Source organism: Rhincodon typus, chromosome 33 (assembly GCF_021869965.1).
Source record: "Rhincodon typus isolate 14 chromosome 33, sRhiTyp1.1, whole genome shotgun sequence".
Classification (NCBI taxonomy): Eukaryota; Metazoa; Chordata; class Chondrichthyes; order Orectolobiformes; family Rhincodontidae; genus Rhincodon; species Rhincodon typus.
The window spans coordinates 8,059,304-8,072,317 of NC_063364.1; the positions used below are offsets into that span (position 1 = coordinate 8,059,304).

At 43.5% G+C, this 13,014-nt stretch overlaps 1 protein-coding gene across 3 annotated transcripts in view; it reads left to right on the top strand.

The window, feature by feature from the left end:
• Positions 1-13,014, top strand: part of sema4ba (sema domain, immunoglobulin domain (Ig), transmembrane domain (TM) and short cytoplasmic domain, (semaphorin) 4Ba) — a 480,563-nt gene that overhangs the window by 100,968 nt on the left and 366,581 nt on the right. Inside the window, exon 1 of one of the 3 annotated variants that reach the window (XM_048615829.1) lies at positions 7,743-7,840. The exons of 1 other annotated variant lie outside the window; for it this stretch is intronic. The gene's annotated coding sequence lies outside the window, so the exon portion shown is untranslated. Of the gene's footprint in view, positions 1-7,742; positions 7,841-8,566; positions 8,777-13,014 lie in introns of those variants that run through there. One more of the 3 variants, XM_048615824.1, reaches the window with a different exon arrangement.

Genomic DNA, 13,014 nt, shown 5'->3' on the forward strand with positions numbered 1-13,014 from the left:
GAAGCGTGGACCAGCTAAGAACTACAATCTTTCCTTTCTGCCATTCCCCGATCCCCCCAATTCACAGAGAACTTCCTTGTGGTTCCTCCTCCTGCCATCAATCACTAATGTGCTGGGAACCTCGACAATCCCAGGTCAGTGACTCGGCCGGGCAATGAAGAGATGCCAGTCTCTAATGGCCTGTCAGCTCTTGACATGTGGAACCTCTGTCCCAGGGCCATTGATCATCAGGGAAGGTCCATAGCTGTCCAGTTAACTGTCCAATTGGCTCTTCAGCAGCCAGAGCCTCATCACCTATATTAAATACTGTCTATCCTGTCCACAAAACCAGGACACATTCAACATGGCCATTTACTGCTCCATTCATCTACTCTCAATCATTGGCAAAGTAATTGGAGGGGTTATCAACACTAATTTCAAGTGGCAGTTCTTCATCCAGAAACTGCTGATCAATGAACTACAGGACATCTCAGTTCCAGACCTCATAATATCTTTAATGAACCATGGCCAAAGTACTGAATCCTAGAGGTATGAGGTGTGTGACTACCCTTGATAGCAAGGGTAGTCCAAATTTGGCATCAAGGAGCCCCAGCATCATTGAAGTCAATCAAAATCAGGGGAAGGCTCTCCATTGATTGGAGTCCTATCTAGCAGAAAGGAACATAGTTATAGTTGTTGGAAGTCAATCGCGTCAGCTCTGGGGCATCACTTGAAGAATTCCTTCGGATAGTGTCCTAGGCCCAACCATCTCTAGGAGTTTCATCAATGACCTTCCCTCCATATAAGATCAGAAGTGAGGATGTTCAATGATGACTGCACAATGTTCAGTGCCACTCACAATACTTGAGATACTGAAACAGTCTGTGTCCAATCCATAAAACTAACCAACATTCAGGCTTGGGCTGATCGTTTTCAAGTGATATTTATCACTTGAGTGGCGCAATCACCGGTGATAGAATCTAACCATCTCCCTTTTATCATTCAACAGCAATCAAGTGCCCATCCGAGTACTTTTTAAACATTGTGAGGTTACCATCTCAAATACCCTCTCACACGGTGCATTCCATAACCCCACCACCCTCTGGGTGAAAAAATGTTTCTCCACATCCACTCTAAACCTCCTGTCTTTCATCTTAAAATTATGCCTCCTTGTTATTGACCCTTTGACTGCAGGGAACAGCTGCTTTCTATCCACCCTGTCCGTGCCCCTCATAATCTTATACACCTCACCTCAATCAGGTTCCCACTCAATTTTCTCTGGCCTGGGCAGCTGAAGACATGTTTTTGCCAGAGATGGGATCATGGGAATTAGAGGAGACAATGAGGTTGCACAAGATGCAAAGGTCTGAGGAATGGAAAAATTCATGGGTTTGTAGGCTGTAGGAAGCTAGAGATCATAGGGGATGAGGACATAATGAGATTTAAACACTAGCATCAGAATTTTATACTTAATATATTTTATAGTCTTTTTAACTAATTATCCTCAGTACTTTTCTTAATTATCTGTTGCATATAACACAAACTTCCTCCATCATACAGCAAAGTCTGGGATAAAAGCTGTACTTACTAACATTACTCTATGTGCATCTAAACTGTAATAGTGAGCCCATTACATTTGACACTATGGCGAGTGTTGTTATGGAAACTGGGTCAGGCTGTAGCAGCAAGATAATGGGTAAATGTGTAATTGTATTCTCTTCACCAACATGAACTGAAGCAGAAAAAAATCATTTCTTCATTGTTCTCTCAGTTATACGAGAATTCATTTTTGTTTTGAGAGTGGAAATTGCTGGAGATACACAGCAGCTCCTGCTCTGTGCAATAAAAAAAACATTTTAATCTGTCACTAATTTTCAGTATTCACTTTTTAAAAAATTTTTTTGTGCTATGTTTGGTGTTTTTAAAACATAACATTGATGATCTATACTGACTACTCAGACAAAGACCAATTACTGAGCTCAACTAATAATTATAGAAATATAAAATTAAATAACATGCAGTATGACAAAATATTTGGGATAAAATCTAATATTTAATCAAATTTGTTCTGAATATGGACTCAGCAGATGTTTGTCACTTCAGTTGAAAAGGTTCCAAGGATTCATATCATGAGTACATCAGGGCCAAACAAGTAAAACCATTTTTCTTCCACAGGAGATGGGTATTTCTGGCTAGATCAGCATGCATTGTCATCCCTAATTACCCCATAGATGGTGCTGGTGGTAAGCCACCTACTTGTTCCTCTTCAGTCCTTGGGGTGTAGGTACACCCACAATGCTATTTGGGGGGGGAATTCCAGGAAATTGACCCAACAATCTAATTTTGATCTTTCCTCACTTCAACATATAAATACATTCATTGTCTGATTTAAATACAACTCGATATTTCACCCAAATCTAAATGGCAAGTGACATTCAACAGTTTGATTCTGTTCACACTTAGGATCCGCATTTGTGCAATTCCTACAATGGTATGGATTGACAGTTGTAATGCTGGCCAGTTGTGAGCTGGGAATTTCCTTGCATCTGAACCTGATTTGTTGCAATAACTTTTCATAACTGAGTTCAGATTCTATTTAAATAAGTAAAAAAATTGATACCAACGCATTAGGCTTTAAGACCAGAGCACGTGGTTAAAAAAAACTTCACAGCTAATCTTTTAAAAATTAATTCAGGGAGTGTGAGGGTCACTGGACAGGCCAGCATTTATTGCCCATCCTGATTTCCATCGTAAAGGTGGTGGAGAACATTCTTCTTGAGCTGCTGCAATCCACGTGCTGTAGTATACCCTCAATGCTACTGGGGTGGAAATGCCAGGATTTTGACCTAGTGACAGTGGGACGGCAAATGTATTTCCAAGTCAGGACGGTGAGTAGTTTGAAGGAAATGTTTAAATGATGTTGTTTCCATATGTCTCCTGTCCTTGTTCTTCTAGATGGATATAATCATGGGTTTGAAAGGTGCTATCCAAGTAGCCTTGGTACATTACTGCCATGCATCTCATTAAGAGTTACCATTGTGCATTGGTGGTGGAGGGAGTGGATGTTTGTGGATGTAGTGCCAATCAAACAGGCTGCTTTGTCCAGGATGGTGTCAAGCTTCTTGAGTGTTGTTAGAGCTGCACCCATCCAGGCAAGTGGGGTGTATTCCATCACAGTCCTGACTTGTGCCTTCTGGACAGTGGATAGGCTTAGGGGAGTCAGGAGGTAAGTTACTCACTGCAGGAATCCCAGCCTCTGATCTGTTCTTGTAGCCACAGTATTCCTGGTCAATGTTAACCCTCAGGATGTTGATAGTGGGAGATTCAGTAAAGGTAATGCCATTGAATGTTATGGGACAATGTTTAGTCTGTATCTTATTGGAGATGGTCATTTTCTGGCATTTAAATGGCATGAATGTTACTCACCACTTTTCAGCCTAAGCCTGGGTATTGTTCAGGTCTTGCTGTATTTTGAATTGGATTGCTTTAGTAATTGTGGAGTTGTGTATGGTGCTGAACATTGTGTAATCATCACTGAACATCCCCACTTCTGACCTTATGATGGTCATTGATGAAGCAGCTGAAGTCAGTTGGGCTTAGGACACTACCCTGAGGAACTCCTGCAGAGATGTTCTAGAGCTGAGATGACTGATCTCCAACAACTACAACCATCTTTCTATGTGCCAGGTATGACTCCAATGGAGTAATTTAGAAGTTTAATCGCAGCAAAAAAAAACAGCATGGTGATGGCTACATATTAAGCAGGTCATTAGGAAGAACTCCTTCACTCTTTTTCTAATAGTGATCATGGAATCTTTTATGTCTGCCTGAGAAATTAATGTTGTACTGTGAAGATGAATTTATAAACATGAACAGGATTTCCAATACACTTTTGAGAAATGTAGGGCAGTAAAACAAGAACAGCTCCCAGGACATTCACTGCCGTTGTGTTCTTACAATAAATTTGACTCAGATCAGTCAATCTGGGTTTGATTCCATGCTTGGGCAACTGTCTGTGTAGAGTTTGCACATTCTCCCCAGTTCTGCGTGGGATTTCTCTGGGTGCTCTGGTTTCCTCCCATAGTTCAAAGAAGTGCAGGCTAGGTGGATTGGCCATGCTAATTTGCCCGTAGTGTTCAGGGATGTGTAGATTAGGTGGGTTATAGGGAGATGGGATGCTCTGAGCGTCGATGTGGTATTGTTGGGCCTGTTTCCACACTGTAGGGATTCTAAGATCTAAGATCCTGCACAGTCCACTTCTTAAACCCAGGACCTCTCTGGTCCATATGGTTTTAATCTCTTGTTGCTTTGAAAATCTTGAATCTTTGTGGAATACAAGGCTGTATCTGTGCAGGAAGTCTTTCAGGAAATTAGATAGGCTACAGCTATGGTTGACACAGTGTGGGGCTGGAGGAACACAGCAGGCCAGGCAGCGTTAGAGGAGCAGGAAAGTTGACGTTTCGGGTCCCGAAACTTTCCTGCTCCTCTGATGCTGTCTGGCCTGCTATGTTCCTCCAGCTCCACACTGTGTTATCTCTGACTCCAGCACCTGCAATTCTTACTATCTCTACAGCTATGGTTAGGTACTTGGAGAAAGAATGCGCACAAAGAGGGCTTGGTGGACCCAGTAGCTTATTTTCAATGTATTAACGCCTGTTGAATTGCAGCACAATGCACTAGAAAACAAGGTCCTCCTTTCTGACACACAGTCCTCGTGAGGCTCATACTTGCCTGTGTGCCTTGTTATAGACAGAAATGCTCTTCACTAGTATGGCACAGTTTGCCTTCTTTAGGAGCATCACTAAAATCATCTCCTACTTAGGCCAACTTCTCATAATTGTCTTAGTTTAAGGTAGACTGCTGTACCACATGTTGGGGCAAGGACTAGCTGAATGTATCTGCATTATGAGATCACCTATTTCCCTTCCTCTCAGGACGACGAGAATGATGATGAGACCTTGGTCACCTGGAGTGCTGTGTATGGTTTTGGTCTCTTTATCTAAGGAAAGATTGATTTTCCATAGAGGGAGTGGAATGGAGGTTCACCAGATTGAACTCTGGAATGGCAGGATTGTTTAATACGGAGAGATTGAGGAAGCAGTGTCTGTATTTTCTGGACTTTCAAGAAATCATAGAATCCCTGCACTGTGGAAACAGGCCCTTCGGCCCAACAAGTCAACACCGACTCTCAGAGCATCCCACCCAGGCGAATCCCCCTGTAACCCACCTAATCTACACATCCCTGAACACTAAGGGCAATTTAGCATGGCCAATTCACCTAACCTGCACATCTTTGGTCTGTGGGAGGAAACCGGAGCACCCGGAGGAAACCCACACAGACATGGGGAGAATGTGCAAACTCCACACAGTCGCCCAAGGGTGGAATCGAACCCGGGTCCCTGGTGCTGTGAGGCAGCAGTGCTAACCACTGAGCCACCATGCTGGAAATGAGAGGTGATTTCTGTGAAACCTATAAAATTCTTACAGGGCATGACACAGAAAAGGCAGATGGAATGTTTCCCCTGACTGGCGACTCTAGAACAATCTCAAGATTAGGAGTAGGCCAATTAAGACTCAAACGTGGTGGATCTTTGGAATTCTCTACCCAGAGAGTTGTGGAAGTTCAATCATTGAGCAGCTTCACAACATAAATTGATAGGTTGCTGGTGATTAAGGGCATTGAGAAATATGGAGAATGTGTAGGAAAATGGCTTTGAGGTAGAGGAGAGGATCAGCTTTGATGTAATTGAATGGCAGACTATGATCAATGGGCTGAATGGCCTACTCCTATTCCTATGTTCCTAATTGGGACTGCCAGGGATAAATGGACAAAGGTAAAAAAAAACTTTTATTTATTTATGCTCTACAGCCAAAAATTCTCTTGACCTGTACTTATTATCACAAAGAAGGGAAAAAAGCAGAAGATTTGCGAGGCAAACACCCAAAGCCACAGTCAGATCAATGCCCCGAGTATCGGTTTGGATGGTATTTCATTAGGGAAATAAGTTGGCTAGGGCCATTCCCATACTCTCCAAATAGTTTTGAAGAATCTTTTACAGCCACCTGATAGGATAGAAGAGTCTTTGGTTTTCTCATCTGAGACAATGTACCTTTGACGGTGCAATACATTTTCAGTCCTACGTTGAACCAACAACTTACACTGTGTACTTAAAGTTCTGAAGAGGGGTTTGACCATGCAATCTTCTGAATTCAGGGCCAAGAGAATGATCATGAGCCAATACTGACAGCTGAAGACAGCTCACAAAGCTACATATTTCTTCCATTGGACCAGAGACTATAAGACCATAAGATATAGAAGCAGCATTGGGTTATTTGGCCCATCAAATCTGCTCTGACCTTCGATCATGATTGATATGTTTCTCAACCCCATTCTCCTGCCTTCTCCCCGTAACCCTTGATCCCATTACTAATCAAAAACCAACAATCTCTGGGTTAAATACACTCAATGCCTTGGGCTCCACAGCCTTCTGTGGCAATGAGTTCTACAGAGTCACCACCCTCTGGCTGAAGAAATTCCTCCTCATCTCACAGGTTTTAAAGGGATGCCCCTTCACTCTCAAACTGTGCCTTAAGGTCCTAGTCTCCCCTACCAGTTGAAGCATCTTCTCCACATCCATTCCATCCAGAAACTACAGATCAGATTCATTCATGAAATGGCATAGTCCTCTCACTACTAGCCAGCATTTACTGCCCCTCCCAAATTGCTCTTCAGAAGGTAGTGGCGAGTTGCCTTCGCAACCCATTGCAGCAATCAATTTGGCGTTGATACACCCACAGTGCTGTTGGGTACTGCCCCAAATGGATCCAATTTAAAATATACCATGACTTGTTTAATTGCCTGAATTAGCTGAAGCAAAGTTTTAAAAGTTTGAAAGTTTTGAAGATCTTTTGAAAAATATTGGTGGAGGATGGAGGCAATGTTGTTCAATCCTTGCAGGTAAAATAGGTTTTATTTTATTTGATTTGGTTTATTGTCATGTGTGTAAATGCAGTGAAAATTGTTGTTTATTGCAGCCACTTTTCAGCGCCATCTTAAAACACAGAAACTAAACCAAAACACAGAATATAAAGCCAGAAAAATAAAACAATAAAGTTCACCTTGTAAGTCTTATTTCAATAAAGTTAGGTGTCTTTGGAACAGTTCCCACTTCCAGCTCAGTCATGGGCCTGGATTTGGGCTCCTCCACCAAGGTTTTATATCCTACCCCATTTCACAGGTAGCTTCCTTCTTGATTTGATTACTTCTGCGTCCTGCATCCTAACGCACAGCAAGACCCCAATCACTTGGATCAGAGTCAGCAGTGGCGTCTGCGAAAGAGGGTTCCGTGTGGAACGCGGTGAAGATAGCGTTGAGGGCCCAGGGAGCAGTCGAGGCTGAGTAGCTGTTGAAACAGAAGGCGTCCGGCAACGACAGCAACAACGCTAGGACGAGGCGGATGTGGCTGAAGGTCTCGCGGTGAGCAAGAAGCCGGTCCCAGCCCTGACTCGACCTCCCCAGACCCCAAGCCCTGGTTCGCAGGCTGAGCTGAGGCCCCAGATCCGCGGCTAGGCCTGGGTACCTGACGGCGAAGGCGGTGAGACTGGTACCAGTGTAGGATCCTGTGGCACCAGTGGCAGCTGCATCGGCGAGGTTGGCCCAGCGTGACCTCATGGTGGCGATGTTGGTGGAGGCAAGATGGCACTGGAACGTGGTAACCCTTTGTTCCAGTGGAGCGCGGTTACGGTCAGTGTTTGTCGGTTTAGCAGCAGTGTCTCGAGGCGTCAGGGTGGAGGATCCAGGCCCATGACTGAGCTGGAAGTTCCAAAGACCACTTAACTTTATTGAAATAAGACTTATAAGGTGAACTTTATTGTTTTATTTTTCTGGCTTTATATTCTGTGTTCTGGCTTATTTTCTGTATTTAAAGATGGTATTGGGGAATGGCAGCACTAAATAACACGTTTTACTGTATTCGTAATAAATGCACATGACAATAAATCAAATCAAATCTATCTTCCCTTTGAGGATTGAACAACATTGCCTCTCACCTCCATCAATAATTTTCAAAACCTGTTCAAAACTTTCCACCCCCACTCTGAGGTCGCCCTCCCTCTCTCTATCCCCTCCTCCAACCAGACAACGCTCCTTCTTCGACAAAAACAAATTGCTGGAAAAGCTCAGCAGGTCTGGCAGCATCTGTGAAGGAGAAATCAAGAGTTAACGTTTCAGGTCCGGTGACCCTCAGAACGCTCCTCCTTGGTCTGGGGGCTCAAGTTTTACCTGCGAAAGCTCTTCAGAAAGTTCTATTAAGTTATACAAATGCAAGTTGTTGATTTTCTTTTGACTTTCCATCGGTTGATAATATCGAGTACAGAAAAAATACAGGCTGCATTGATGTCTGTGTAAATATCATTTATGATCACTGTTTCCGCGAGATAATTTTCACTCCATACAGTTACACTTTCTGTGTAGCTTGCTGGAGTGGTTATGACTGGCTTTGAACACCAAGGGGAGCTCCTGTCTAGTTGAACACACAGATGTGGGAATGAAGTGGGGGTGGTAGATAAATCAGGGAAATCTCAGGAAAGCTGACACTCGGGGGGCAGTGATTCCTGGCTCTGGGCTGCTCTAGTTTCACCTGTTCTGTCCCACCTCTGTCATCATCGCTGAAGGTTGACTTGCGATCGACAGTTGTACAAAGCTGGTCCGGTCCAAGAAAATAATAAAAAAGGAAAAACACTTCAGCATCCAGCCGCTGGGCGAAGAGGGCAGAGTCGCTCCTTCAAGAAGCGAGAGGTATGCACAAGGGAAATTGCAAACTTTGCCCCGCATGTGGACTGTGTTCATTTTATTTACTCTGATATTCCCTGGGAGCGTCACAATGACCAATTGGGATGAAATCGCAGCTATAAAACGACAGGTTACCGACTAGAAACACGCCCAGTGTCTGTCTCGATTTTTTAAAATTTGAGATGCAGTTTTGCAGTGCACTTTTGCTGCAGTTAGCTTTGGAATAGGTTTGTATTCATTGTTCTTGAAATGATTGCACGGTTCTCTGCAAATGCACCGATTTGCAAAGTCGAAATGCATGTTGCAAGCAAGGTATCTATTGTGAAATTAACATCGTTTGGAGTCGCAGCCGAAGCTGCGAAGGTCTGGGTCTGAGTGTTTGGCTTCACAATGCTAGAGCGTTAAGATGTTCTGACTGTTCGGTATCACAGACTGTTAGGGATCTGTCTAAAGCGAGGGGCACACATCTCACACAATGGAATCACACTAACGTTAAGCAGATGTAGGGGCCGTAGAGCAAAACCACAATCCTGTGCAATGAGCCATATGAACTTTCTCAGGAGCTGAATATGTTGTAAATCAAACCAGCTGGCACAGAGTGTACATGTTTATATATCATAGAGCAGAGGTGAGCTTTCAGCTAGCTCACAATATGAGAGGTATGTCTTCAAATTATATAATGGGTCTAGAAGGGAAAGAACCCGTTCAGCGTATTGTGCCAGCCTCCCTGGTCTTGCAACTGTTTTTTCTTTGGGTGAGTATCCAACTCTCAGGCAATGGCATTCCAGATAAAAATCACTCGCTGCATAAAGACGGCTTGTCCTCATAGAATCCCTACAGTATGGAAACAGGCCATTCAACCCATTGAGTCCACACCAACCCTCTGAAGAGCATCCCACCCTGACCTATTTCTGTAACCCTGCATTTTCAATACTAATCCACCTACACAACCCTGGACACAATGGGTAATGTAGCATGGCCAATCCACACAACCCACACATCTTTGGACTGTGGGAGGAAAGCGGAGCACCCGGAGGAAACTCACACAGACACAGGGAGAACATGCAGAGACCACACAGACAGTCGCCCGAGGGTGGAATTGAACCTGGATCCCTTGCTCTGTACTGCCCCTCCTGTACTGCCTTTGTTCTGCTAGCTATGGGCCAGTGGGTATCACACACTCCTGTTTCAAAACATTGTGGGCTCAAATCCCATGCCAGAGACTTAGCTCAAAATCTAGCGGGGCAGGCCTGCGAGGGGTTGCTACACTGCTGGAGATGCCATCTTGTAAAGAGAATGTTATACCTAAACCTTGCCTGCTGTCTTAGGTGGAGGTAAAAGATGTTTTGGCACTACCTGAAGAGGAATAAGATGGTAGTGTTCATTCTTACATCCTGACCAGTATTTATCCTCCTCCAATATTTAAAACAGACCAACAGGTTGGTGCTATCTGCTGCTTTGTGTTGGAGCTTTCTGTGATCAACTTGGCTATTGTGCTTCCTGAAGCACAACACTTCAAAGGCTTTAAAACTCTTTGAGATGTTATGTAGGTGCGGTAGAAATTGAAGTCTTTATCTTTAATGAAATTATGTGAGTTCTGAGTTAATGTTGTACACAAATTAAAGGAAAAAATCTCCCCCTTTTACTTTAATACAATTAGTTTCTGATTAACCTAACCTTTTGGACTCGTAGGATATTCAGGACATAGAAAGTAGATGCAGAGCTTGGCAATTTAGCCCTTCTTCGAGTTTGCTGTCCAATTCAACTATTTCATACCATTTTCCCATTCTATCCCTTGATATTTTTAATATCTAGGAATCTATTGATTCCTGTCTTGAATATAGTTAATGTGTGAACTCCCACAGCACTCCAGCTTAGAGAATTCTAAAGATTCACAACCCTCTGAGTAAATAAATTTTCTTCATCACCGTCTAAGTGGCATGTCTTAATCTGAGACTATGTTGCTCAATTCTTGATCCCCAGTAGTAGGAAACCCCCTTTCTGCATCTATTGAGTTGACACCTGTGAGAATTTTGCATCATTTAATTAGATCACCTCTTCTGGTTCTAAATGCTATCCTTGGACCAGCTTCATTAGACTTTGCTAGTGGCAACTGCTGGGGCACAACACCTGGCGTGACCTTTGAACCCACTTTCGTGCCTCACCATTATGGAAAGCGGTTCTGCAGCTTCATACCAACACTGTTGAGTCCAGACAGTCAGTGATGCATGTGAAGAATGGAAAGACTTAGCCACCAGGTCAACACCAGTCCAACTCACATTTCATATTTCACATATTCTACCTTAGAAAATCGCTGAGGTCTGTGCTATCCCATCATGCTATTTCTTATTAAATCTAATCATTATTTCTGTAAACTTTCAACTTTTCAGAACACACTGAAATCCTGGACTTATTCACCATGGCGCTCTTTATGATGCATTATTTTCCTTTTTCCCCAGTGATTTCCAAATTTGAGCAGCCAAACACAGAACCAGAAGAAATCCTATATATATAATCCCTAGAACCCTTCAGAGATACTAACTTATTTGAAATAATGGATTTAAACCTTTGCTGAATGAAGAGAGACTGATGAATAAGTGGTTCTAACTTCATAGTCGTTGGGTGCTAACTGGGATAACCCCTGAAAAGGGATATGGCAATCATGATATGTGATTATCCAATGACTGTTCAATGTCATGCAGACAACATAACATACTGTCTTCATATCACTTGCCTGTTGTCACAGATGCTATAGGCAGAAACCTCTAACTGTGTGTTTGTTAGTAGCACTTGCTAGCTACTTAAGACATCTCTTCAAGGAAAGGAACATGTGGCTCCTGGAGATGCTGACAATGTTGGGAACACTGCTGGGAGTCGAGACAGGTGGCTGACCACAGGAGTGTATTTACACTGAGATTATTCCAACACCATTCTGGACATCTTGATGGAGGAGACACAAAGGGGGTGAGATGCCAACCAACCTGTGTTTGCACACTTCTCAACATAGTGTCCAACATGAGATGTGATCCAGCGATTGACAGCACCAACTGAACAAACTCAAGTGTGCTAAACTGCCAGTTTAAGATTATCAGTCTGGCTCACAGTGAGGGTTACCTATGCTTGCTGGAAGCTGCCTATATTCAGACACAGGCCTCTGCAAGCTGGAAGAATATATCCAGGCACTGTATCTTTTTAAATTAGACAAATGCATAGGGGACAACTGTTCCCTAAGTGCATTTCCCATGGGAATGTCTGAACCATTCAGAGTCAACTTGGCTGTTTTGAATTTAAACAAAAGTATTTAATACTAGAAGTGTATCCTTTAGGGCCTGGATGTAGTTTTGCAGAAAAGTTTAAAGTTCTCAGAAGTGGTCTGAGTTGGTGAATGGAACTCCCAATGCCACATCCCACCAGCTCCTGTTCATATCGCCACAACTGTCTTCCCTTCCCCATCACTTACCTATTAATACTCTCTACCAATCAAAACTCATATCTTACTGTCATAGCTTCATATGCTTAGCACCACTGAAGGCTTCCCACCCACATTTCAAAACTTTCACATACTGACAGCTATTCAACCATGGTATGACTTCATACTCTCTTATTGTGCAAGGTGGTGGAGGCATAGGGACCAACTGAAGGCAAGGTTTCCACCTGCATGTCCTAACTCCATGAAGGAGATGGTTCAGGTGGTTAAAGAAAGGGCAATTCCTGAGGCTGTGATCAATGGCACGGTTGAATCCATTGGCAATGATGGTATCCTCACATGAAATCTTCCTTCTCTCTTCCCATGGCCGCCTCTCTCTCCTAACTGGGAAGCTGAGGGTGGTTTATGCATATACCACTTACTTTCCCCTCTTGTCGCTCTATAGCCTTATACTAGTACCACTTTCATTTCAGACACACAAGAACTGTAACCTGGCCAGACGGTGGTGGAAGACCAAGATGATGGCGATGATGAGGACACACAGTCACTTGATTTCACATTCACAGCCACAGGTTCAGATACTCACCCTGTGCATGTCTTGGAGGACAGTGTAGAAATGGCGTCTGGATATGGTGAGCCATGGGCATAATTGTCCTGCTGCCAGTATGCCAGAGGGTGAGTCCACGAACGGGTTTGGCTGAAGGAGGCTCAGATGTGGACTTCAGTGTGCTAGGCTGGTGATAAATGCTCATGGGTCTACATGATGAAACTTAGAAATAGGTGTAGGCCATTCAGCCAATCAAGCCTGTCCTACCGT